Raw genomic sequence first — 22,362 nt, 5'->3', positions numbered from 1 at the left:
TGCCTTGCTCGTCTTTCTGCGTGTCTGCGGGTTGATGCGTGCGTGGGTCGCTGCCCGCTCGCATGTCGGAGTCGCTGGCTTGTCCATTGAGTTCGAGAAAGGTCTCTCGATCATGTCCGTCGGGCTTGGCGGCTGGGGCCCCGACTCGCGACCCGTCACCTGCGACTGCGGCCGGCCGAAGGGCGATGCGCGTCTGGCGGCGCGTGACCTTGGCTGCACGAAGCAACCAGCGGACGAGGCGCTGGTGCGATGAGGACGTAGCGGGGGCACCAGAGGCAGATGCTGAAGCTGTTGGCGGTAGTCGATGCGGTGATCCGTGTCTGTGGATGCGGCGTGTTCGTATGTGGATGGTATGGGTGGATAGCGAGAGGCATGTGTGGCGTGTGGTTGTGTGGCGCGAGCGTGCGTGTGTGTGTTTGGTTGTGGTGTGCGTGGTGTTTGATTTTGTATTTTTGTGGTGTGGTAGTGGATATGAAGCCCGTCTAGCTCAGTCGGTAGAGCGCAAGACTCTTAATCTTGTGGTCGTGGGTTCGAGCCCCACGGTGGGCGACTGCTTTTGTCTTTCTTGCTCCGGAATGCCTTGCTCGTCTTTCTGCGTGTCTGCGGGTTGATGCGTGCGTGGGTCGCTGCCCGCTCGCATGTCGGAGTCGCTGGCTTGTCCATTGAGTTCGAGAAAGGTCTCTCGATCATGTCCGTCGGGCTTGGCGGCTGGGGCCCCGACTCGCGACCCGTCACCTGCGACTGCGGCCGGCCGAAGGGCGATGCGCGTCTGGCGGCGCGTGACCTTGGCTGCACGAAGCAACCAGCGGACGAGGTGCTGGTGCGATGAGGACGTAGCGGGGGCACCAGAGGCAGATGCTGAAGCTGTTGGCGGTAGTCGATGCGGTGATCCGTGTCTGTGGATGCGGCGTGTTCGTATGTGGATGGTATGGGTGGATAGCGAGAGGCATGTGTGGCGTGTGGTTGTGTGGCGCGAGCGTGCGTGTGTGTGTTTGGTTGTGGTGTGCGTGGTGTTTGATTTTGTATTTTTGTGGTGTGGTAGTGGATATGAAGCCCGTCTAGCTCAGTCGGTAGAGCGCAAGACTCTTAATCTTGTGGTCGTGGGTTCGAGCCCCACGGTGGGCGACTACTTTTGTCTTTCTTGCTCCGGAATGCCTTGCTCGTCTTTCTGCGTGTCTGCGGGTTGATGCGTGCGTGGGTCGCTGCCCGCTCGCATGTCGGAGTCGCTGGCTTGTCCATTGAGTTCGAGAAAGGTCTCTCGATCATGACCGTCGGGCTTGGCGGCTGGGGCCCCGACTCGCGACCCGTCACCTGCGACTGCGGCCGGCCGAAGGGCGATGCGCGTCTGGCGGCGCGTGACCTTGGCTGCACGAAGCAACCAGCGGACGAGGTGCTGGTGCGATGAGGACGTAGCGGGGGCACCAGAGGCAGATGCTGAAGCTGTTGGCGGTAGTCGATGCGGTGATCCGTGTCTGTGGATGCGGCGTGTTCGTATGTGGATGGTATGGGTGGATAGCGAGAGGCATGTGTGGCGTGTGGTTGTGTGGCGCGAGCGTGCGTGTGTGTGTTTGGTTGTGGTGTGCGTGGTGTTTGATTTTGTATTTTTGTGGTGTGGTAGTGGATATGAAGCCCGTCTAGCTCAGTCGGTAGAGCGCAAGACTCTTAATCTTGTGGTCGTGGGTTCGAGCCCCACGGTGGGCGACTACTTTTGTCTTTCTTGCTCCGGAATGCCTTGCTCGTCTTTCTGCGTGTCTGCGGGTTGATGCGTGCGTGGGTCGCTGCCCGCTCGCATGTCGGAGTCGCTGGCTTGTCCATTGAGTTCGAGAAAGGTCTCTCGATCATGACCGTCGGGCTTGGCGGCTGGGGCCCCGACTCGCGACCCGTCACCTGCGACTGCGGCCGGCCGAAGGGCGATGCGCGTCTGGCGGCGCGTGACCTTGGCTGCACGAAGCAACCAGCGGACGAGGCGCTGGTGCGATGAGGACGTAGCGGGGGCACCAGAGGCAGATGCTGAAGCTGTTGGCGGTAGTCGATGCGGTGATCCGTGTCTATGGATGCGGCGTGTTCGTATGTGGATGGTATGGGTGGATAGCGAGAGGCATGTGTGGCGTGTGGTTGTGTGGCGCGAGCGTGCGTGTGTGTGTTTGGTTGTGGTGTGCGTGGTGTTTGATTTTGTATTTTTGTGGTGTGGGTTGGCGGTAGTCGATGCGGTGATCCGTGTCTGTGGATGCGGCGTGTTCGTATGTGGATGGTATGGGTGGATAGCGAGAGGCATGTGTGGCGTGTGGTTGTGTGGCGCGAGCGTGCGTGTGTGTGTTTGGTTGTGGTGTGCGTGGTGTTTGATTTTGTATTTTTGTGGTGTGGTAGTGGATATGAAGCCCGTCTAGCTCAGTCGGTAGAGCGCAAGACTCTTAATCTTGTGGTCGTGGGTTCGAGCCCCACGGTGGGCGACTACTTTTGTCTTTCTTGCTCCGGAATGCCTTGCTCGTCTTTCTGCGTGTCTGCGGGTTGATGCGTGCGTGGGTCGCTGCCCGCTCGCATGTCGGAGTCGCTGGCTTGTCCATTGAGTTCGAGAAAGGTCTCTCGATCATGTCCGTCGGGCTTGGCGGCTGGGGCCCCGACTCGCGACCCGTCACCTGCGACTGCGGCCGGCCGAAGGGCGATGCGCGTCTGGCGGCGCGTGACCTTGGCTGCACGAAGCAACCAGCGGACGAGGCGCTGGTGCGATGAGGACGTAGCGGGGCACCAGAGGCAGATGCTGAAGCTGTTGGCGGTAGTCGATGCGGTGATCCGTGTCTGTGGATGCGGCGTGTTCGTATGTGGATGGTATGGGTGGATAGCGAGAGGCATGTGTGGCGTGTGGTTGTGTGGCGCGAGCGTGCGTGTGTGTGTTTGGTTGTGGTGTGCGTGGTGTTTGATTTTGTATTTTTGTGATGTGGTAGTGGATATGAAGCCCGTCTAGCTCAGTCGGTAGAGCGCAAGACTCTTAATCTTGTGGTCGTGGGTTCGAGCCCCACGGTGGGCGACTGCTTTTGTCTTTCTTGCTCCGGAATGCCTTGCTCGTCTTTCTGCGTGTCTGCGGGTTGATGCGTGCGTGGGTCGCTGCCCGCTCGCATGTCGGAGTCGCTGGCTTGTCCATTGAGTTCGAGAAAGGTCTCTCGATCATGTCCGTCGGGCTTGGCGGCTGGGGCCCCGACTCGCGACCCGTCACCTGCGACTGCGGCCGGCCGAAGGGCGATGCGCGTCTGGCGGCGCGTGACCTTGGCTGCACGAAGCAACCAGCGGACGAGGCGCTGGTGCGATGAGGACGTAGCGGGGGCACCAGAGGCAGATGCTGAAGCTGTTGGCGGTAGTCGATGCGGTGATCCGTGTCTGTGGATGCGGCGTGTTCGTATGTGGATGGTATGGGTGGATAGCGAGAGGCATGTGTGGCGTGTGGTTGTGTGGCGCGAGCGTGCGTGTGTGTGTTTGGTTGTGGTGTGCGTGGTGTTTGATTTTGTATTTTTGTGATGTGGTAGTGGATATGAAGCCCGTCTAGCTCAGTCGGTAGAGCGCAAGACTCTTAATCTTGTGGTCGTGGGTTCGAGCCCCACGGTGGGCGACTACTTTTGTCTTTCTTGCTCCGGAATGCCTTGCTCGTCTTTCTGCGTGTCTGCGGATTGATGCGTGCGTGGGTCGCTGCCCGCTCGCATGTCGGAGTCGCTGGCTTGTCCATTGAGTTCGAGAAAGGTCTCTCGATCATGTCCGTCGGGCTTGGCGGCTGGGGCCCCGACTCGCGACCCGTCACCTGCGACTGCGGCCGGCCGAAGGGCGATGCGCGTCTGGCGGCGCGTGACCTTGGCTGCACGAAGCAACCAGCGGACGAGGCGCTGGTGCGATGAGGACGTAGCGGGGGCACCAGAGGCAGATGCTGAAGCTGTTGGCGGTAGTCGATGCGGTGATCCGTGTCTGTGGATGCGGCGTGTTCGTATGTGGATGGTATGGGTGGATAGCGAGAGGCATGTGTGGCGTGTGGTTGTGTGGCGCGAGCGTGCGTGTGTGTGTTTGGTTGTGGTGTGCGTGGTGTTTGATTTTGTATTTTTGTGATGTGGTAGTGGATATGAAGCCCGTCTAGCTCAGTCGGTAGAGCGCAAGACTCTTAATCTTGTGGTCGTGGGTTCGAGCCCCACGGTGGGCGACTACTTTTGTCTTTCTTGCTCCGGAATGCCTTGCTCGTTTTTCTGCGTGTCTGCGGGTTGATGCGTGCGTGGGTCGCTGCCCGCTCGCATGTCGGAGTCGCTGGCTTGTCCATTGAGTTCGAGAAAGGTCTCTCGATCATGTCCGTCGGGCTTGGCGGCTGGGGCCCCGACTCGCGACCCGTCACCTGCGACTGCGGCCGGCCGAAGGGCGATGCGCGTCTGGCGGCGCGTGACCTTGGCTGCACGAAGCAACCAGCGGACGAGGCGCTGGTGCGATGAGGACGTAGCGGGGGCACCAGAGGCAGATGCTGAAGCTGTTGGCGGTAGTCGATGCGGTGATCCGTGTCTGTGGATGCGGCGTGTTCGTATGTGGATGGTATGGGTGGATAGCGAGAGGCATGTGTGGCGTGTGGTTGTGTGGCGCGAGCGTGCGTGTGTGTGTTTGGTTGTGGTGTGCGTGGTGTTTGATTTTGTATTTTTGTGGTGTGGTAGTGGATATGAAGCCCGTCTAGCTCAGTCGGTAGAGCGCAAGACTCTTAATCTTGTGGTCGTGGGTTCGAGCCCCACGGTGGGCGACTACTTTTGTCTTTCTTGCTCCGGAATGCCTTGCTCGTCTTTCTGCGTGTCTGCGGGTTGATGCGTGCGTGGGTCGCTGCCCGCTCGCATGTCGGAGTCGCTGGCTTGTCCATTGAGTTCGAGAAAGGTCTCTCGATTATGTCCGTCGGGCTTGGCGGCTGGGGCCCCGACTCGCGACCCGTCACCTGCGACTGCGGCCGGCCGAAGGGCGATGCGCGTCTGGCGGCGCGTGACCTTGGCTGCACGAAGCAACCAGCGGACGAGGCGCTGGTGCGATGAGGACGTAGCGGGGGCACCAGAGGCAGATGCTGAAGCTGTTGGCGGTAGTCGATGCGGTGATCCGTGTCTGTGGATGCGGCGTGTTCGTATGTGGATGGTATGGGTGGATAGCGAGAGGCATGTGTGGCGTGTGGTTGTGTGGCGCGAGCGTGCGTGTGTGTGTTTGGTTGTGGTGTGCGTGGTGTTTGATTTTGTATTTTTGTGGTGTGGTAGTGGATATGAAGCCCGTCTAGCTCAGTCGGTAGAGCGCAAGACTCTTAATCTTGTGGTCGTGGGTTCGAGCCCCACGGTGGGCGACTACTTTTGTCTTTCTTGCTCCGGAATGCCTTGCTCGTCTTTCTGCGTGTCTGCGGGTTGATGCGTGCGTGGGTCGCTGCCCGCTCGCATGTCGGAGTCGCTGGCTTGTCCATTGAGTTCGAGAAAGGTCTCTCGATCATGTCCGTCGGGCTTGGCGGCTGGGGCCCCGACTCGCGACCCGTCACCTGCGACTGCGGCCGGCCGAAGGGCGATGCGCGTCTGGCGGCGCGTGACCTTGGCTGCACGAAGCAACCAGCGGACGAGGCGCTGGTGCGATGAGGACGTAGCGGGGGCACCAGAGGCAGATGCTGAAGCTGTTGGCGGTAGTCGATGCGGTGATCCGTGTCTATGGATGCGGCGTGTTCGTATGTGGATGGTATGGGTGGATAGCGAGAGGCATGTGTGGCGTGTGGTTGTGTGGCGCGAGCGTGCGTGTGTGTGTTTGGTTGTGGTTTGCGTGGTGTTTGATTTTGTATTTTTGTGGTGTGGTAGTGGATATGAAGCCCGTCTAGCTCAGTCGGTAGAGCGCAAGACTCTTAATCTTGTGGTCGTGGGTTCGAGCCCCACGGTGGGCGACTACTTTTGTCTTTCTTGCTCCGGAATGCCTTGCTCGTCTTTCTGCGTGTCTGCGGGTTGATGCGTGCGTGGGTCGCTGCCCGCTCGCATGTCGGAGTCGCTGGCTTGTCCATTGAGTTCGAGAAAGGTCTCTCGATCATGTCCGTCGGGCTTGGCGGCTGGGGCCCCGACTCGCGACCCGTCACCTGCGACTGCGGCCGGCCGAAGGGCGATGCGCGTCTGGCGGCGCGTGACCTTGGCTGCACGAAGCAACCAGCGGACGAGGCGCTGGTGCGATGAGGACGTAGCGGGGGACCAGAGGCAGATGCTGAAGCTGTTGGCGGTCGATGCGGTGATCCGTGTCTGTGGATGCGGCGTGTTCGTATGTGGATGGTATGGGTGGATAGCGAGAGGCATGTGTGGCGTGTGGTTGTGTGGCGCGAGCGTGCGTGTGTGTGTTTGGTTGTGGTGTGCGTGGTGTTTGATTTTGTATTTTTGTGGTGTGGTAGTGGATATGAAGCCCGTCTAGCTCAGTCGGTAGAGCGCAAGACTCTTAATCTTGTGGTCGTGGGTTCGAGCCCCACGGTGGGCGACTACTTTTGTCTTTCTTGCTCCGGAATGCCTTGCTCGTCTTTCTGCGTGTCTGCGGGTTGATGCGTGCGTGGGTCGCTGCCCGCTCGCATGTCGGAGTCGCTGGCTTGTCCATTGAGTTCGAGAAAGGTCTCTCGATCATGTCCGTCGGGCTTGGCGGCTGGGGCCCCGACTCGCGACCCGTCACCTGCGACTGCGGCCGGCCGAAGGGCGATGCGCGTCTGGCGGCGCGTGACCTTGGCTGCACGAAGCAACCAGCGGACGAGGCGCTGGTGCGATGAGGACGTAGCGGGGGCACCAGAGGCAGATGCTGAAGCTGTTGGCGGTAGTCGATGCGGTGATCCGTGTCTGTGGATGCGGCGTGTTCGTATGTGGATGGTATGGGTGGATAGCGAGAGGCATGTGTGGCGCGAGCGTGCGTGTGTGTGTTTGGTTGTGGTGTGCGTGGTGTTTGATTTTGTATTTTTGTGGTGTGGTAGTGGATATGAAGCCCGTCTAGCTCAGTCGGTAGAGCGCAAGACTCTTAATCTTGTGGTCGTGGGTTCGAGCCCCACGGTGGGCGACTACTTTTGTCTTTCTTGCTCCGGAATGCCTTGCTCGTCTTTCTGCGTGTCTGCGGGTTGATGCGTGCGTGGGTCGCTGCCCGCTCGCATGTCGGAGTCGCTGGCTTGTCCATTGAGTTCGAGAAAGGTCTCTCGATCATGTCCGTCGGGCTTGGCGGCTGGGGCCCCGACTCGCGACCCGTCACCTGCGACTGCGGCCGGCCGAAGGGCGATGCGCGTCTGGCGGCGCGTGACCTTGGCTGCACGAAGCAACCAGCGGACGAGGCGCTGGTGCGATGAGGACGTAGCGGGGGCACCAGAGGCAGATGCTGAAGCTGTTGGCGGTAGTCGATGCGGTGATCCGTGTCTATGGATGCGGCGTGTTCGTATGTGGATGGTATGGGTGGATAGCGAGAGGCATGTGTGGCGTGTGGTTGTGTGGCGCGAGCGTGCGTGTGTGTGTTTGGTTGTGGTTTGCGTGGTGTTTGATTTTGTATTTTTGTGGTGTGGTAGTGGATATGAAGCCCGTCTAGCTCAGTCGGTAGAGCGCAAGACTCTTAATCTTGTGGTCGTGGGTTCGAGCCCCACGGTGGGCGACTACTTTTGTCTTTCTTGCTCCGGAATGCCTTGCTCGTCTTTCTGCGTGTCTGCGGGTTGATGCGTGCGTGGGTCGCTGCCCGCTCGCATGTCGGAGTCGCTGGCTTGTCCATTGAGTTCGAGAAAGGTCTCTCGATCATGTCCGTCGGGCTTGGCGGCTGGGGCCCCGACTCGCGACCCGTCACCTGCGACTGCGGCCGGCCGAAGGGCGATGCGCGTCTGGCGGCGCGTGACCTTGGCTGCACGAAGCAACCAGCGGACGAGGCGCTGGTGCGATGAGGACGTAGCGGGGCACCAGAGGCAGATGCTGAAGCTGTTGGCGGTAGTCGATGCGGTGATCCGTGTCTATGGATGCGGCGTGTTCGTATGTGGATGGTATGGGTGGATAGCGAGAGGCATGTGTGGCGTGTGGTTGTGTGGCGCGAGCGTGCGTGTGTGTGTTTGGTTGTGGTGTGCGTGGTGTTTGATTTTGTATTTTTGTGGTGTGGTAGTGGATATGAAGCCCGTCTAGCTCAGTCGGTAGAGCGCAAGACTCTTAATCTTGTGGTCGTGGGTTCGAGCCCCACGGTGGGCGACTACTTTTGTCTTTCTTGCTCCGGAATGCCTTGCTCGTCTTTCTGCGTGTCTGCGGGTTGATGCGTGCGTGGGTCGCTGCCCGCTCGCATGTCGGAGTCGCTGGCTTGTCCATTGAGTTCGAGAAAGGTCTCTCGATCATGTCCGTCGGGCTTGGCGGCTGGGGCCCCGACTCGCGACCCGTCACCTGCGACTGCGGCCGGCCGAAGGGCGATGCGCGTCTGGCGGCGCGTGACCTTGGCTGCACGAAGCAACCAGCGGACGAGGCGCTGGTGCGATGAGGACGTAGCGGGGGCACCAGAGGCAGATGCTGAAGCTGTTGGCGGTAGTCGATGCGGTGATCCGTGTCTATGGATGCGGCGTGTTCGTATGTGGATGGTATGGGTGGATAGCGAGAGGCATGTGTGGCGTGTGGTTGTGTGGCGCGAGCGTGCGTGTGTGTGTTTGGTTGTGGTGTGCGTGGTGTTTGATTTTGTATTTTTGTGGTGTGGTAGTGGATATGAAGCCCGTCTAGCTCAGTCGGTAGAGCGCAAGACTCTTAATCTTGTGGTCGTGGGTTCGAGCCCCACGGTGGGCGACTACTTTTGTCTTTCTTGCTCCGGAATGCCTTGCTCGTCTTTCTGCGTGTCTGCGGGTTGATGCGTGCGTGGGTCGCTGCCCGCTCGCATGTCGGAGTCGCTGGCTTGTCCATTGAGTTCGAGAAAGGTCTCTCGATCATGTCCGTCGGGCTTGGCGGCTGGGGCCCCGACTCGCGACCCGTCACCTGCGACTGCGGCCGGCCGAAGGGCGATGCGCGTCTGGCGGCGCGTGACCTTGGCTGCACGAAGCAACCAGCGGACGAGGCGCTGGTGCGATGAGGACGTAGCGGGGGCACCAGAGGCAGATGCTGAAGCTGTTGGCGGTAGTCGATGCGGTGATCCGTGTCTGTGGATGCGGCGTGTTCGTATGTGGATGGTATGGGTGGATAGCGAGAGGCATGTGTGGCGTGTGGTTGTGTGGCGCGAGCGTGCGTGTGTGTGTTTGGTTGTGGTGTGCGTGGTGTTTGATTTTGTATTTTTGTGGTGTGGTAGTGGATATGAAGCCCGTCTAGCTCAGTCGGTAGAGCGCAAGACTCTTAATCTTGTGGTCGTGGGTTCGAGCCCCACGGTGGGCGACTACTTTTGTCTTTCTTGCTCCGGAATGCCTTGCTCGTCTTTCTGCGTGTCTGCGGGTTGATGCGTGCGTGGGTCGCTGCCCGCTCGCATGTCGGAGTCGCTGGCTTGTCCATTGAGTTCGAGAAAGGTCTCTCGATCATGACCGTCGGGCTTGGCGGCTGGGGCCCCGACTCGCGACCCGTCACCTGCGACTGCGGCCGGCCGAAGGGCGATACGCGTCTGGCGGCGCGTGACCTTGGCTGCACGAAGCAACCAGCGGACGAGGCGCTGGTGCGATGAGGACGTAGCGGGGGCACCAGAGGCAGATGCTGAAGCTGTTGGCGGTAGTCGATGCGGTGATCCGTGTCTATGGATGCGGCGTGTTCGTATGTGGATGGTATGGGTGGATAGCGAGAGGCATGTGTGGCGTGTGGTTGTGTGGCGCGAGCGTGCGTGTGTGTGTTTGGTTGTGGTTTGCGTGGTGTTTGATTTTGTATTTTTGTGGTGTGGTAGTGGATATGAAGCCCGTCTAGCTCAGTCGGTAGAGCGCAAGACTCTTAATCTTGTGGTCGTGGGTTCGAGCCCCACGGTGGGCGACTACTTTTGTCTTTCTTGCTCCGGAATGCCTTGCTCGTCTTTCTGCGTGTCTGCGGGTTGATGCGTGCGTGGGTCGCTGCCCGCTCGCATGTCGGAGTCGCTGGCTTGTCCATTGAGTTCGAGAAAGGTCTCTCGATCATGTCCGTCGGGCTTGGCGGCTGGGGCCCCGACTCGCGACCCGTCACCTGCGACTGCGGCCGGCCGAAGGGCGATGCGCGTCTGGCGGCGCGTGACCTTGGCTGCACGAAGCAACCAGCGGACGAGGCGCTGGTGCGATGAGGACGTAGCGGGGGCACCAGAGGCAGATGCTGAAGCTGTTGGCGGTAGTCGATGCGGTGATCCGTGTCTGTGGATGCGGCGTGTTCGTATGTGGATGGTATGGGTGGATAGCGAGAGGCATGTGTGGCGTGTGGTTGTGTGGCGCGAGCGTGCGTGTGTGTGTTTGGTTGTGGTGTGCGTGGTGTTTGATTTTGTATTTTTGTGGTGTGGTAGTGGATATGAAGCCCGTCTAGCTCAGTCGGTAGAGCGCAAGACTCTTAATCTTGTGGTCGTGGGTTCGAGCCCCACGGTGGGCGACTACTTTTGTCTTTCTTGCTCCGGAATGCCTTGCTCGTCTTTCTGCGTGTCTGCGGGTTGATGCGTGCGTGGGTCGCTGCCCGCTCGCATGTCGGAGTCGCTGGCTTGTCCATTGAGTATTGAGTTCGAGAAAGGTCTCTCGATCATGTCCGTCGGGCTTGGCGGCTGGGGCCCCGACTCGCGACCCGTCACCTGCGACTGCGGCCGGCCGAAGGGCGATGCGCGTCTGGCGGCGCGTGACCTTGGCTGCACGAAGCAACCAGCGGACGAGGCGCTGGTGCGATGAGGACGTAGCGGGGGACCAGAGGCAGATGCTGAAGCTGTTGGCGGTCGATGCGGTGATCCGTGTCTGTGGATGCGGCGTGTTCGTATGTGGATGGTATGGGTGGATAGCGAGAGGCATGTGTGGCGTGTGGTTGTGTGGCGCGAGCGTGCGTGTGTGTGTTTGGTTGTGGTGTGCGTGGTGTTTGATTTTGTATTTTTGTGGTGTGGTAGTGGATATGAAGCCCGTCTAGCTCAGTCGGTAGAGCGCAAGACTCTTAATCTTGTGGTCGTGGGTTCGAGCCCCACGGTGGGCGACTGCTTTTGTCTTTCTTGCTCCGGAATGCCTTGCTCGTCTTTCTGCGTGTCTGCGGGTTGATGCGTGCGTGGGTCGCTGCCCGCTCGCATGTCGGAGTCGCTGGCTTGTCCATTGAGTTCGAGAAAGGTCTCTCGATCATGTCCGTCGGGCTTGGCGGCTGGGGCCCCGACTCGCGACCCGTCACCTGCGACTGCGGCCGGCCGAAGGGCGATGCGCGTCTGGCGGCGCGTGACCTTGGCTGCACGAAGCAACCAGCGGACGAGGCGCTGGTGCGATGAGGACGTAGCGGGGGCACCAGAGGCAGATGCTGAAGCTGTTGGCGGTAGTCGATGCGGTGATCCGTGTCTGTGGATGCGGCGTGTTCGTATGTGGATGGTATGGGTGGATAGCGAGAGGCATGTGTGGCGTGTGGTTGTGTGGCGCGAGCGTGCGTGTGTGTGTTTGGTTGTGGTGTGCGTGGTGTTTGATTTTGTATTTTTGTGGTGTGGTAGTGGATATGAAGCCCGTCTAGCTCAGTCGGTAGAGCGCAAGACTCTTAATCTTGTGGTCGTGGGTTCGAGCCCCACGGTGGGCGACTGCTTTTGTCTTTCTTGCTCCGGAATGCCTTGCTCGTCTTTCTGCGTGTCTGCGGGTTGATGCGTGCGTGGGTCGCTGCCCGCTCGCATGTCGGAGTCGCTGGCTTGTCCATTGAGTTCGAGAAAGGTCTCTCGATCATGTCCGTCGGGCTTGGCGGCTGGGGCCCCGACTCGCGACCCGTCACCTGCGACTGCGGCCGGCCGAAGGGCGATGCGCGTCTGGCGGCGCGTGACCTTGGCTGCACGAAGCAACCAGCGGACGAGGCGCTGGTGCGATGAGGACGTAGCGGGGGCACCAGAGGCAGATGCTGAAGCTGTTGGCGGTAGTCGATGCGGTGATCCGTGTCTGTGGATGCGGCGTGTTCGTATGTGGATGGTATGGGTGGATAGCGAGAGGCATGTGTGGCGTGTGGTTGTGTGGCGCGAGCGTGCGTGTGTGTGTTTGGTTGTGGTGTGCGTGGTGTTTGATTTTGTATTTTTGTGGTGTGGTAGTGGATATGAAGCCCGTCTAGCTCAGTCGGTAGAGCGCAAGACTCTTAATCTTGTGGTCGTGGGTTCGAGCCCCACGGTGGGCGACTACTTTTGTCTTTCTTGCTCCGGAATGCCTTGCTCGTCTTTCTGCGTGTCTGCGGGTTGATGCGTGCGTGGGTCGCTGCCCGCTCGCATGTCGGAGTCGCTGGCTTGTCCATTGAGTTCGAGAAAGGTCTCTCAATCATGTCCGTCGGGCTTGGCGGCTGGGGCCCCGACTCGCGACCCGTCACCTGCGACTGCGGCCGGCCCAAGGGCGATGCGCGTCTGGCGGCGCGTGACCTTGGCTGCACGAAGCAACCAGCGGACGAGGCGCTGGTGCGATGAGGACGTAGCGGGGGCACCAGAGGCAGATGCTGAAGCTGTTGGCGGTAGTCGATGCGGTGATCCGTGTCTGTGGATGCGGCGTGTTCGTATGTGGATGGTATGGGTGGATAGCGAGAGGCATGTGTGGCGTGTGGTTGTGTGGCGCGAGCGTGCGTGTGTGTGTTTGGTTGTGGTTTGCGTGGTGTTTGATTTTGTATTTTTGTGGTGTGGTAGTGGATATGAAGCCCGTCTAGCTCAGTCGGTAGAGCGCAAGACTCTTAATCTTGTGGTCGTGGGTTCGAGCCCCACGGTGGGCGACTACTTTTGTCTTTCTTGCTCCGGAATGCCTTGCTCGTCTTTCTGCGTGTCTGCGGGTTGATGCGTGCGTGGGTCGCTGCCCGCTCGCATGTCGGAGTCGCTGGCTTGTCCATTGAGTTCGAGAAAGGTCTCTCGATCATGTCCGTCGGGCTTGGCGGCTGGGGCCCCGACTCGCGACCCGTCACCTGCGACTGCGGCCGGCCGAAGGGCGATGCGCGTCTGGCGGCGCGTGACCTTGGCTGCACGAAGCAACCAGCGGACGAGGCGCTGGTGCGATGAGGACGTAGCGGGGGCACCAGAGGCAGATGCTGAAGCTGTTGGCGGTAGTCGATGCGGTGATCCGTGTCTGTGGATGCGGCGTGTTCGTATGTGGATGGTATGGGTGGATAGCGAGAGGCATGTGTGGCGTGTGGTTGTGTGGCGCGAGCGTGCGTGTGTGTGTTTGGTTGTGGTTTGCGTGGTGTTTGATTTTGTATTTTTGTGGTGTGGTAGTGGATATGAAGCCCGTCTAGCTCAGTCGGTAGAGCGCAAGACTCTTAATCTTGTGGTCGTGGGTTCGAGCCCCACGGTGGGCGACTACTTTTGTCTTTCTTGCTCCGGAATGCCTTGCTCGTCTTTCTGCGTGTCTGCGGGTTGATGCGTGCGTGGGTCGCTGCCCGCTCGCATGTCGGAGTCGCTGGCTTGTCCATTGAGTTCGAGAAAGGTCTCTCGATCATGTCCGTCGGGCTTGGCGGCTGGGGCCCCGACTCGCGACCCGTCACCTGCGACTGCGGCCGGCCGAAGGGCGATGCGCGTCTGGCGGCGCGTGACCTTGGCTGCACGAAGCAACCAGCGGACGAGGCGCTGGTGCGATGAGGACGTAGCGGGGGCACCAGAGGCAGATGCTGAAGCTGTTGGCGGTAGTCGATGCGGTGATCCGTGTCTGTGGATGCGGCGTGTTCGTATGTGGATGGTATGGGTGGATAGCGAGAGGCATGTGTGGCGTGTGGTTGTGTGGCGCGAGCGTGCGTGTGTGTGTTTGGTTGTGGTGTGCGTGGTGTTTGATTTTGTATTTTTGTGGTGTGGTAGTGGATATGAAGCCCGTCTAGCTCAGTCGGTAGAGCGCAAGACTCTTAATCTTGTGGTCGTGGGTTCGAGCCCCACGGTGGGCGACTACTTTTGTCTTTCATGCTCCGGAATGCCTTGCTCGTCTTTCTGCGTGTCTGCGGGTTGATGCGTGCGTGGGTCGCTGCCCGCTCGCATGTCGGAGTCGCTGGCTTGTCCATTGAGTTCGAGAAAGGTCTCTCGATCATGTCCGTCGGGCTTGGCGGCTGGGGCCCCGACTCGCGACCCGTCACCTGCGACTGCGGCCGGCCGAAGGGCGATGCGCGTCTGGCGGCGCGTGACCTTGGCTGCACGAAGCAACCAGCGGACGAGGCGCTGGTGCGATGAGGACGTAGCGGGGGCACCAGAGGCAGATGCTGAAGCTGTTGGCGGTAGTCGATGCGGTGATCCGTGTCTGTGGATGCGGCGTGTTCGTATGTGGATGGTATGGGTGGATAGCGAGAGGCATGTGTGGCGTGTGGTTGTGTGGCGCGAGCGTGCGTGTGTGTGTTTGGTTGTGGTGTGCGTGGTGTTTGATTTTGTATTTTTGTGGTGTGGTAGTGGATATGAAGCCCGTCTAGCTCAGTCGGTAGAGCGCAAGACTCTTAATCTTGTGGTCGTGGGTTCGAGCCCCACGGTGGGCGACTACTTTTGTCTTTCATGCTCCGGAATGCCTTGCTCGTCTTTCTGCGTGTCTGCGGGTTGATGCGTGCGTGGGTCGCTGCCCGCTCGCATGTCGGAGTCGCTGGCTTGTCCATTGAGTTCGAGAAAGGTCTCTCGATCATGTCCGTCGGGCTTGGCGGCTGGGGCCCCGACTCGCGACCCGTCACCTGCGACTGCGGCCGGCCGAAGGGCGATGCGCGTCTGGCGGCGCGTGACCTTGGCTGCACGAAGCAACCAGCGGACGAGGCGCTGGTGCGATGAGGACGTAGCGGGGGACCAGAGGCAGATGCTGAAGCTGTTGGCGGTCGATGCGGTGATCCGTGTCTGTGGATGCGGCGTGTTCGTATGTGGATGGTATGGGTGGATAGCGAGAGGCATGTGTGGCGTGTGGTTGTGTGGCGCGAGCGTGCGTGTGTGTGTTTGGTTGTGGTGTGCGTGGTGTTTGATTTTGTATTTTTGTGGTGTGGTAGTGGATATGAAGCCCGTCTAGCTCAGTCGGTAGAGCGCAAGACTCTTAATCTTGTGGTCGTGGGTTCGAGCCCCACGGTGGGCGACTACTTTTGTCTTTCTTGCTCCGGAATGCCTTGCTCGTCTTTCTGCGTGTCTGCGGGTTGATGCGTGCGTGGGTCGCTGCCCGCTCGCATGTCGGAGTCGCTGGCTTGTCCATTGAGTTCGAGAAAGGTCTCTCGATCATGTCCGTCGGGCTTGGCGGCTGGGGCCCCGACTCGCGACCCGTCACCTGCGACTGCGGCCGGCCGAAGGGCGATGCGCGTCTGGCGGCGCGTGACCTTGGCTGCACGAAGCAACCAGCGGACGAGGCGCTGGTGCGATGAGGACGTAGCGGGGGACCAGAGGCAGATGCTGAAGCTGTTGGCGGTAGTCGATGCGGTGATCCGTGTCTGTGGATGCGGCGTGTTCGTATGTGGATGGTATGGGTGGATAGCGAGAGGCATGTGTGGCGCGAGCGTGCGTGTGTGTGTTTGGTTGTGGTTTGCGTGGTGTTTGATTTTGTATTTTTGTGGTGTGGTAGTGGATATGAAGCCCGTCTAGCTCAGTCGGTAGAGCGCAAGACTCTTAATCTTGTGGTCGTGGGTTCGAGCCCCACGGTGGGCGACTACTTTTGTCTTTCTTGCTCCGGAATGCCTTGCTCGTCTTTCTGCGTGTCTGCGGGTTGATGCGTGCGTGGGTCGCTGCCCGCTCGCATGTCGGAGTCGCTGGCTTGTCCATTGAGTTCGAGAAAGGTCTCTCGATCATGTCCGTCGGGCTTGGCAGCTGGGGCCCCGACTCGCGACCCGTCACCTGCGACTGCGGCCGGCCGAAGGGCGATGCGCGTCTGGCGGCGCGTGACCTTGGCTGCACGAAGCAACCAGCGGACGAGGCGCTGGTGCGATGAGGACGTAGCGGGGGACCAGAGGCAGATGCTGAAGCTGTTGGCGGTAGTCGATGCGGTGATCCGTGTCTATGGATGCGGCGTGTTCGTATGTGGATGGTATGGGTGGATAGCGAGAGGCATGTGTGGCGTGTGGTTGTGTGGCGCGAGCGTGCGTGTGTGTGTTTGGTTGTGGTTTGCGTGGTGTTTGATTTTGTATTTTTGTGGTGTGGTAGTGGATATGAAGCCCGTCTAGCTCAGTCGGTAGAGCGCAAGACTCTTAATCTTGTGGTCGTGGGTTCGAGCCCCACGGTGGGCGACTACTTTTGTCTTTCTTGCTCCGGAATGCCTTGCTCGTCTTTCTGCGTGTCTGCGGGTTGATGCGTGCGTGGGTCGCTGCCCGCTCGCATGTCGGAGTCGCTGGCTTGTCCATTGAGTTCGAGAAAGGTCTCTCGATCATGTCCGTCGGGCTTGGCGGCTGGGGCCCCGACTCGCGACCCGTCACCTGCGACTGCGGCCGGCCGAAGGGCGATGCGCGTCTGGCGGCGCGTGACCTTGGCTGCACGAAGCAACCAGCGGACGAGGCGCTGGTGCGATGAGGACGTAGCGGGGGACCAGAGGCAGATGCTGAAGCTGTTGGCGGTAGTCGATGCGGTGATCCGTGTCTGTGGATGCGGCGTGTTCGTATGTGGATGGTATGGGTGGATAGCGAGAGGCATGTGTGGCGTGTGGTTGTGTGGCGCGAGCGTGCGTGTGTGTGTTTGGTTGTGGTTTGCGTGGTGTTTGATTTTGTATTTTTGTGGTGTGGTAGTGGATATGAAGCCCGTCTAGCTCAGTCGGTAGAGCGCAAGACTCTTAATCTTGTGGTCGTGGGTTCGAGCCCCACGGTGGGCGACTACTTTTGTCTTTCTTGCTCCGGAATGCCTTGCTCGTCTTTCTGCGTGTCTGCGGGTTGATGCGTGCGTGGGTCGCTGCCCGCTCGCATGTCGGAGTCGCTGGCTTGTCCATTGAGTTCGAGAAAGGTCTCTCGATCATGTCCGTCGGGCTTGGCAGCTGGGGCCCCGACTCGCGACCCGTCACCTGCGACTGCGGCCGGCCGAAGGGCGATGCGCGTCTGGCGGCGCGTGACCTTGGCTGCACGAAGCAACCAGCGGACGAGGCGCTGGTGCGATGAGGACGTAGCGGGGGACCAGAGGCAGATGCTGAAGCTGTTGGCGGTAGTCGATGCGGTGATCCGTGTCTGTGGATGCGGCGTGTTCGTATGTGGATGGTATGGGTGGATAGCGAGAGGCATGTGTGGCGTGTGGTTGTGTGGCGCGAGCGTGCGTGTGTGTGTTTGGTTGTGGTTTGCGTGGTGTTTGATTTTGTATTTTTGTGGTGTGGTAGTGGATATGAAGCCCGTCTAGCTCAGTCGGTAGAGCGCAAGACTCTTAATCTTGTGGTCGTGGGTTCGAGCCCCACGGTGGGCGACTACTTTTGTCTTTCTTGCTCCGGAATGCCTTGCTCGTCTTTCTGCGTGTCTGCGGGTTGATGCGTGCGTGGGTCGCTGCCCGCTCGCATGTCGGAGTCGCTGGCTTGTCCATTGAGTTCGAGAAAGGTCTCTCGATCATGTCCGTCGGGCTTGGCAGCTGGGGCCCCGACTCGCGACCCGTCACCTGCGACTGCGGCCGGCCGAAGGGCGATGCGCGTCTGGCGGCGCGTGACCTTGGCTGCACGAAGCAACCAGCGGACGAGGCGCTGGTGCGATGAGGACGTAGCGGGGGACCAGAGGCAGATGCTGAAGCTGTTGGCGGTAGTCGATGCGGTGATCCGTGTCTGTGGATGCGGCGTGTTCGTATGTGGATGGTATGGGTGGATAGCGAGAGGCATGTGTGGCGTGTGGTTGTGTGGCGCGAGCGTGCGTGTGTGTGTTTGGTTGTGGTTTGCGTGGTGTTTGATTTTGTATTTTTGTGGTGTGGTAGTGGATATGAAGCCCGTCTAGCTCAGTCGGTAGAGCGCAAGACTCTTAATCTTGTGGTCGTGGGTTCGAGCCCCACGGTGGGCGACTACTTTTGTCTTTCTTGCTCCGGAATGCCTTGCTCGTCTTTCTGCGTGTCTGCGGGTTGATGCGTGCGTGGGTCGCTGCCCGCTCGCATGTCGGAGTCGCTGGCTTGTCCATTGAGTTCGAGAAAGGTCTCTCGATCATGTCCGTCGGGCTTGGCGGCTGGGGCCCCGACTCGCGACCCGTCACCTGCGACTGCGGCCGGCCCAAGGGCGATGCGCGTCTGGCGGCGCGTGACCTTGGCTGCACGAAGCAACCAGCGGACGAGGCGCTGGTGCGATGAGGACGTAACGGGGGCACCAGAGGCAGATGCTGAAGCTGTTGGCGGTAGTCGATGCGGTGATCCGTGTCTGTGGATGCGGCGTGTTCGTATGTGGATGGTATGGGTGGATAGCGAGAGGCATGTGTGGCGTGTGGTTGTGTGGCGCGAGCGTGCGTGTGTGTGTTTGGTTGTGGTTTGCGTGGTGTTTGATTTTGTATTTTTGTGGTGTGGTAGTGGATATGAAGCCCGTCTAGCTCAGTCGGTAGAGCGCAAGACTCTTAATCTTGTGGTCGTGGGTTCGAGCCCCACGGTGGGCGACTACTTTTGTCTTTCTTGCTCCGGAATGCCTTGCTCGTCTTTCTGCGTGTCTGCGGGTTGATGCGTGCGTGGGTCGCTGCCCGCTCGCATGTCGGAGTCGCTGGCTTGTCCATTGAGTTCGAGAAAGGTCTCTCGATCATGTCCGTCGGGCTTGGCGGCTGGGGCCCCGACTCGCGACCCGTCACCTGCGACTGCGGCCGGCCGAAGGGCGATGCGCGTCTGGCGGCGCGTGACCTTGGCTGCACGAAGCAACCAGCGGACGAGGCGCTGGTGCGATGAGGACGTAGCGGGGCACCAGAGGCAGATGCTGAAGCTGTTGGCGGTAGTCGATGCGGTGATCCACGCCTGTGGATGCGGCGTGTTCGTATGTGGATGGTATGGGTGGATAGCGAGAGGCATGTGTGGCGTGTGGTTGTGTGGCGCGAGCGTGCGTGTGTGTGTTTGGTTGTGGTGTGCGTGGTGTTTGATTTTGTATTTTTGTGGTGTGGTAGTGGATATGAAGCCCGTCTAGCTCAGTCGGTAGAGCGCAAGACTCTTAATCTTGTGGTCGTGGGTTCGAGCCCCACGGTGGGCGACTACTTTTGTCTTTCTTGCTCCGGAATGCCTTGCTCGTCTTTCTGCGTGTCTGCGGGTTGATGCGTGCGTGGGTCGCTGCCCGCTCGCATGTCGGAGTCGCTGGCTTGTCCATTGAGTTCGAGAAAGGTCTCTCGATCATGTCCGTCGGGCTTGGCGGCTGGGGCCCCGACTCGCGACCCGTCACCTGCGACTGCGGCCGGCCGAAGGGCGATGCGCGTCTGGCGGCGCGTGACCTTGGCTGCACGAAGCAACCAGCGGACGAGGCGCTGGTGCGATGAGGACGTAGCGGGGGACCAGAGGCAGATGCTGAAGCTGTTGGCGGTCGATGCGGTGATCCGTGTCTGTGGATGCGGCGTGTTCGTATGTAGATGGTATGGGTGGATAGCGAGAGGCATGTGTGGCGTGTGGTTGTGTGGCGCGAGCGTGCGTGTGTGTGTTTGGTTGTGGTGTGCGTGGTGTTTGATTTTGTATTTTTGTGATGTGGTAGTGGATATGAAGCCCGTCTAGCTCAGTCGGTAGAGCGCAAGACTCTTAATCTTGTGGTCGTGGGTTCGAGCCCCACGGTGGGCGACTACTTTTGTCTTTCTTGCTCCGGAATGCCTTGCTCGTCTTTCTGCGTGTCTGCGGGTTGATGCGTGCGTGGGTCGCTGCCCGCTCGCATGTCGGAGTCGCTGGCTTGTCCATTGAGTTCGAGAAAGGTCTCTCGATCATGTCCGTCGGGCTTGGCGGCTGGGGCCCCGACTCGCGACCCGTCACCTGCGACTGCGGCCGGCCGAAGGGCGATGCGCGTCTGGCGGCGCGTGACCTTGGCTGCACGAAGCAACCAGCGGACGAGGCGCTGGTGCGATGAGGACGTAGCGGGGGACCAGAGGCAGATGCTGAAGCTGTTGGCGGTCGATGCGGTGATCCGTGTCTGTGGATGCGGCGTGTTCGTATGTAGATGGTATGGGTGGATAGCGAGAGGCATGTGTGGCGTGTGGTTGTGTGGCGCGAGCGTGCGTGTGTGTGTTTGGTTGTGGTGTGCGTGGTGTTTGATTTTGTATTTTTGTGGTGTGGTAGTGGATATGAAGCCCGTCTAGCTCAGTCGGTAGAGCGCAAGACTCTTAATCTTGTGGTCGTGGGTTCGAGCCCCACGGTGGGCGACTACTTTTGTCTTTCTTGCTCCGGAATGCCTTGCTCGTCTTTCTGCGTGTCTGCGGGTTGATGCGTGCGTGGGTCGCTGCCCGCTCGCATGTCGGAGTCGCTGGCTTGTCCATTGAGTTCGAGAAAGGTCTCTCGATCATGTCCGTCGGGCTTGGCGGCTGGGGCCCCGACTCGCGACCCGTCACCTGCGACTGCGGCCGGCCGAAGGGCGATGCGCGTCTGGCGGCGCGTGACCTTGGCTGCACGAAGCAACCAGCGGACGAGGCGCTGGTGCGATGAGGACGTAGCGGGGGCACCAGAGGCAGATGCTGAAGCTGTTGGCGGTAGTCGATGCGGTGATCCGTGTCTGTGGATGCGGCGTGTTCGTATGTAGATGGTATGGGTGGATAGCGAGAGGCATGTGTGGCGTGTGGTTGTGTGGCGCGAGCGTGCGTGTGTGTGTTTGGTTGTGGTGTGCGTGGTGTTTGATTTTGTATTTTTGTGGTGTGGTAGTGGATATGAAGCCCGTCTAGCTCAGTCGGTAGAGCGCAAGACTCTTAATCTTGTGGTCGTGGGTTCGAGCCCCACGGTGGGCGACTACTTTTGTCTTTCTTGCTCCGGAATGCCTTGCTCGTCTTTCTGCGTGTCTGCGGGTTGATGCGTGCGTGGGTCGCTGCCCGCTCGCATGTCGGAGTCGCTGGCTTGTCCATTGAGTTCGAGAAAGGTCTCTCGATCATGTCCGTCGGGCTTGGCGGCTGGGGCCCCGACTCGCGACCCGTCACCTGCGACTGCGGCCGGCCGAAGGGCGATGCGCGTCTGGCGGCGCGTGACCTTGGCTGCACGAAGCAACCAGCGGACGAGGCGCTGGTGCGATGAGGACGTAGCGGGGGCACCAGAGGCAGATGCTGAAGCTGTTGGCGGTAGTCGATGCGGTGATCCGTGTCTGTGGATGCGGCGTGTTCGTATGTGGATGGTATGGGTGGATAGCGAGAGGCATGTGTGGCGTGTGGTTGTGTGGCGCGAGCGTGCGTGTGTGTGTTTGGTTGTGGTGTGCGTGGTGTTTGATTTTGTATTTTTGTGATGTGGTAGTGGATATGAAGCCCGTCTAGCTCAGTCGGTAGAGCGCAAGACTCTTAATCTTGTGGTCGTGGGTTCGAGCCCCACGGTGGGCGACTACTTTTGTCTTTCTTGCTCCGGAATGCCTTGCTCGTCTTTCTGCGTGTCTGCGGGTTGATGCGTGCGTGGGTCGCTGCCCGCTCGCATGTCGGAGTCGCTGGCTTGTCCATTGAGTTCGAGAAAGGTCTCTCGATCATGTCCGTCGGGCTTGGCGGCTGGGGCCCCGACTCGCGACCCGTCACCTGCGACTGCGGCCGGCCGAAGGGCGATGCGCGTCTGGCGGCGCGTGACCTTGGCTGCACGAAGCAACCAGCGGACGAGGCGCTGGTGCGATGAGGACGTAGCGGGGGCACCAGAGGCAGATGCTGAAGCTGTTGGCGGTAGTCGATGCGGTGATCCGTGTCTGTGGATGCGGCGTGTTCGTATGTGGATGGTATGGGTGGATAGCGAGAGGCATGTGTGGCGTGTGGTTGTGTGGCGCGAGCGTGCGTGTGTGTGTTTGGTTGTGGTGTGCGTGGTGTTTGATTTTGTATTTTTGTGGTGTGGTAGTGGATATGAAGCCCGTCTAGCTCAGTCGGTAGAGCGCAAGACTCTTAATCTTGTGGTCGTGGGTTCGAGCCCCACGGTGGGCGACTACTTTTGTCTTTCTTGCTCCGGAATGCCTTGCTCGTCTTTCTGCGTGTCTGCGGGTTGATGCGTGCGTGGGTCGCTGCCCGCTCGCATGTCGGAGTCGCTGGCTTGTCCATTGAGTTCGAGAAAGGTCTCTCGATCATGTCCGTCGGGCTTGGCAGCTGGGGCCCCGACTCGCGACCCGTCACCTGCGACTGCGGCCGGCCGAAGGGCGATGCGCGTCTGGCGGCGCGTGACCTTGGCTGCACGAAGCAACCAGCGGACGAGGCGCTGGTGCGATGAGGACGTAGCGGGGCACCAGAGGCAGATGCTGAAGCTGTTGGCGGTAGTCGATGCGGTGATCCGTGTCTATGGATGCGGCGTGTTCGTATGTGGATGGTA

At 60.3% G+C, this 22,362-nt stretch overlaps 38 non-coding genes across 38 annotated transcripts; all 38 read left to right on the top strand.

The window, feature by feature from the left end:
- The first annotated feature begins 476 nt into the window (after positions 1-476).
- On the top strand, positions 477-549 carry PHYSODRAFT_t567. Its single transcript has one exon. It is a non-coding gene; the product is annotated as a tRNA-Lys (tRNA).
- Positions 550-1,052: 503 nt separating this feature from the next.
- On the top strand, positions 1,053-1,125 carry PHYSODRAFT_t568. Its single transcript has one exon. It is a non-coding gene; the product is annotated as a tRNA-Lys (tRNA).
- A 503-nt stretch (positions 1,126-1,628) lies between these two features.
- Positions 1,629-1,701, top strand: PHYSODRAFT_t569. Its single transcript has one exon. It is a non-coding gene; the product is annotated as a tRNA-Lys (tRNA).
- A 676-nt stretch (positions 1,702-2,377) lies between these two features.
- PHYSODRAFT_t570 lies at positions 2,378-2,450 on the top strand. Its single transcript has one exon. It is a non-coding gene; the product is annotated as a tRNA-Lys (tRNA).
- A 502-nt stretch (positions 2,451-2,952) lies between these two features.
- PHYSODRAFT_t571 lies at positions 2,953-3,025 on the top strand. Its single transcript has one exon. It is a non-coding gene; the product is annotated as a tRNA-Lys (tRNA).
- Positions 3,026-3,528: 503 nt separating this feature from the next.
- On the top strand, positions 3,529-3,601 carry PHYSODRAFT_t572. The gene has a single exon. It is a non-coding gene; the product is annotated as a tRNA-Lys (tRNA).
- A 503-nt stretch (positions 3,602-4,104) lies between these two features.
- On the top strand, positions 4,105-4,177 carry PHYSODRAFT_t573. Its single transcript has one exon. It is a non-coding gene; the product is annotated as a tRNA-Lys (tRNA).
- Positions 4,178-4,680: 503 nt separating this feature from the next.
- On the top strand, positions 4,681-4,753 carry PHYSODRAFT_t574. Its single transcript has one exon. It is a non-coding gene; the product is annotated as a tRNA-Lys (tRNA).
- Positions 4,754-5,256: 503 nt separating this feature from the next.
- Positions 5,257-5,329, top strand: PHYSODRAFT_t575. Its single transcript has one exon. It is a non-coding gene; the product is annotated as a tRNA-Lys (tRNA).
- A 503-nt stretch (positions 5,330-5,832) lies between these two features.
- On the top strand, positions 5,833-5,905 carry PHYSODRAFT_t576. The gene has a single exon. It is a non-coding gene; the product is annotated as a tRNA-Lys (tRNA).
- Positions 5,906-6,404: 499 nt separating this feature from the next.
- On the top strand, positions 6,405-6,477 carry PHYSODRAFT_t577. The gene has a single exon. It is a non-coding gene; the product is annotated as a tRNA-Lys (tRNA).
- A 488-nt stretch (positions 6,478-6,965) lies between these two features.
- On the top strand, positions 6,966-7,038 carry PHYSODRAFT_t578. The gene has a single exon. It is a non-coding gene; the product is annotated as a tRNA-Lys (tRNA).
- Positions 7,039-7,541: 503 nt separating this feature from the next.
- On the top strand, positions 7,542-7,614 carry PHYSODRAFT_t579. Its single transcript has one exon. It is a non-coding gene; the product is annotated as a tRNA-Lys (tRNA).
- Positions 7,615-8,116: 502 nt separating this feature from the next.
- PHYSODRAFT_t580 lies at positions 8,117-8,189 on the top strand. The gene has a single exon. It is a non-coding gene; the product is annotated as a tRNA-Lys (tRNA).
- A 503-nt stretch (positions 8,190-8,692) lies between these two features.
- On the top strand, positions 8,693-8,765 carry PHYSODRAFT_t581. Its single transcript has one exon. It is a non-coding gene; the product is annotated as a tRNA-Lys (tRNA).
- A 503-nt stretch (positions 8,766-9,268) lies between these two features.
- On the top strand, positions 9,269-9,341 carry PHYSODRAFT_t582. Its single transcript has one exon. It is a non-coding gene; the product is annotated as a tRNA-Lys (tRNA).
- Positions 9,342-9,844: 503 nt separating this feature from the next.
- PHYSODRAFT_t583 lies at positions 9,845-9,917 on the top strand. The gene has a single exon. It is a non-coding gene; the product is annotated as a tRNA-Lys (tRNA).
- Positions 9,918-10,420: 503 nt separating this feature from the next.
- On the top strand, positions 10,421-10,493 carry PHYSODRAFT_t584. The gene has a single exon. It is a non-coding gene; the product is annotated as a tRNA-Lys (tRNA).
- A 506-nt stretch (positions 10,494-10,999) lies between these two features.
- On the top strand, positions 11,000-11,072 carry PHYSODRAFT_t585. The gene has a single exon. It is a non-coding gene; the product is annotated as a tRNA-Lys (tRNA).
- Positions 11,073-11,575: 503 nt separating this feature from the next.
- On the top strand, positions 11,576-11,648 carry PHYSODRAFT_t586. The gene has a single exon. It is a non-coding gene; the product is annotated as a tRNA-Lys (tRNA).
- A 503-nt stretch (positions 11,649-12,151) lies between these two features.
- Positions 12,152-12,224, top strand: PHYSODRAFT_t587. Its single transcript has one exon. It is a non-coding gene; the product is annotated as a tRNA-Lys (tRNA).
- A 503-nt stretch (positions 12,225-12,727) lies between these two features.
- Positions 12,728-12,800, top strand: PHYSODRAFT_t588. The gene has a single exon. It is a non-coding gene; the product is annotated as a tRNA-Lys (tRNA).
- A 503-nt stretch (positions 12,801-13,303) lies between these two features.
- On the top strand, positions 13,304-13,376 carry PHYSODRAFT_t589. Its single transcript has one exon. It is a non-coding gene; the product is annotated as a tRNA-Lys (tRNA).
- A 503-nt stretch (positions 13,377-13,879) lies between these two features.
- Positions 13,880-13,952, top strand: PHYSODRAFT_t590. Its single transcript has one exon. It is a non-coding gene; the product is annotated as a tRNA-Lys (tRNA).
- Positions 13,953-14,455: 503 nt separating this feature from the next.
- Positions 14,456-14,528, top strand: PHYSODRAFT_t591. Its single transcript has one exon. It is a non-coding gene; the product is annotated as a tRNA-Lys (tRNA).
- Positions 14,529-15,027: 499 nt separating this feature from the next.
- On the top strand, positions 15,028-15,100 carry PHYSODRAFT_t592. Its single transcript has one exon. It is a non-coding gene; the product is annotated as a tRNA-Lys (tRNA).
- Positions 15,101-15,587: 487 nt separating this feature from the next.
- Positions 15,588-15,660, top strand: PHYSODRAFT_t593. Its single transcript has one exon. It is a non-coding gene; the product is annotated as a tRNA-Lys (tRNA).
- A 502-nt stretch (positions 15,661-16,162) lies between these two features.
- PHYSODRAFT_t594 lies at positions 16,163-16,235 on the top strand. The gene has a single exon. It is a non-coding gene; the product is annotated as a tRNA-Lys (tRNA).
- A 502-nt stretch (positions 16,236-16,737) lies between these two features.
- On the top strand, positions 16,738-16,810 carry PHYSODRAFT_t595. Its single transcript has one exon. It is a non-coding gene; the product is annotated as a tRNA-Lys (tRNA).
- Positions 16,811-17,312: 502 nt separating this feature from the next.
- Positions 17,313-17,385, top strand: PHYSODRAFT_t596. The gene has a single exon. It is a non-coding gene; the product is annotated as a tRNA-Lys (tRNA).
- A 502-nt stretch (positions 17,386-17,887) lies between these two features.
- On the top strand, positions 17,888-17,960 carry PHYSODRAFT_t597. The gene has a single exon. It is a non-coding gene; the product is annotated as a tRNA-Lys (tRNA).
- A 503-nt stretch (positions 17,961-18,463) lies between these two features.
- On the top strand, positions 18,464-18,536 carry PHYSODRAFT_t598. Its single transcript has one exon. It is a non-coding gene; the product is annotated as a tRNA-Lys (tRNA).
- Positions 18,537-19,038: 502 nt separating this feature from the next.
- PHYSODRAFT_t599 lies at positions 19,039-19,111 on the top strand. Its single transcript has one exon. It is a non-coding gene; the product is annotated as a tRNA-Lys (tRNA).
- Positions 19,112-19,610: 499 nt separating this feature from the next.
- Positions 19,611-19,683, top strand: PHYSODRAFT_t600. The gene has a single exon. It is a non-coding gene; the product is annotated as a tRNA-Lys (tRNA).
- A 499-nt stretch (positions 19,684-20,182) lies between these two features.
- Positions 20,183-20,255, top strand: PHYSODRAFT_t601. The gene has a single exon. It is a non-coding gene; the product is annotated as a tRNA-Lys (tRNA).
- A 503-nt stretch (positions 20,256-20,758) lies between these two features.
- PHYSODRAFT_t602 lies at positions 20,759-20,831 on the top strand. Its single transcript has one exon. It is a non-coding gene; the product is annotated as a tRNA-Lys (tRNA).
- A 503-nt stretch (positions 20,832-21,334) lies between these two features.
- Positions 21,335-21,407, top strand: PHYSODRAFT_t603. Its single transcript has one exon. It is a non-coding gene; the product is annotated as a tRNA-Lys (tRNA).
- A 503-nt stretch (positions 21,408-21,910) lies between these two features.
- On the top strand, positions 21,911-21,983 carry PHYSODRAFT_t604. Its single transcript has one exon. It is a non-coding gene; the product is annotated as a tRNA-Lys (tRNA).
- Positions 21,984-22,362: the final 379 nt, after the last annotated feature.

This window comes from Phytophthora sojae (genome assembly GCF_000149755.1).
Source record: "Phytophthora sojae unplaced genomic scaffold PHYSOscaffold_2, whole genome shotgun sequence".
NCBI classification, from domain to species: domain Eukaryota; phylum Oomycota; class Peronosporomycetes; order Peronosporales; family Peronosporaceae; genus Phytophthora; species Phytophthora sojae.
This window is presented reverse-complemented; position numbering and strand designations above follow the sequence as displayed.